This window comes from Penaeus monodon, chromosome 15 (genome assembly GCF_015228065.2).
Source record: "Penaeus monodon isolate SGIC_2016 chromosome 15, NSTDA_Pmon_1, whole genome shotgun sequence".
Taxonomy (NCBI): Eukaryota; Metazoa; Arthropoda; class Malacostraca; order Decapoda; family Penaeidae; genus Penaeus; species Penaeus monodon.
Window position 1 is genome coordinate 35,829,014 of NC_051400.1, and position 450 is coordinate 35,829,463.

Consider the following 450-nt stretch of genomic DNA (forward strand, 5'->3'; position numbering starts at 1 on the left):
ATGTGGTACAGACTATGCTCTACAAGGGATCACACTCAGTCGCAAGTCTTCCTTAATTCTTGTGGTTTTATTGGAAACTGATAATATATAATCTTCGTATAAAACCCTTATTTATTTTATTACATGCAAGTACACCACTATTATGAATATGACAATAACTTCATTATTTCTGGCCACAATGGCAAGCTGGCCACTTCTGATCCGCGGCCATGGAGTTGGCCAGCCCGGTCCGAGGCAATCACGGCGCAGGGCAAGGAGGGCAGTGGCGAGCTCCTTGGTCGATTGTAGACGCAGAAGGAAGGGAAGGGCACAGGCGGTTGATCCCGGCCGCCCCTCGCGACTTCGCATCCTTTGTATTGAGTTCATAGTTGCAGCATAAGAGCATTTGGCGCTTTGAAGATTAGCCCCTAAGAATGGCTGTACGTTTTTCGTCACATGACATGCGTGTTC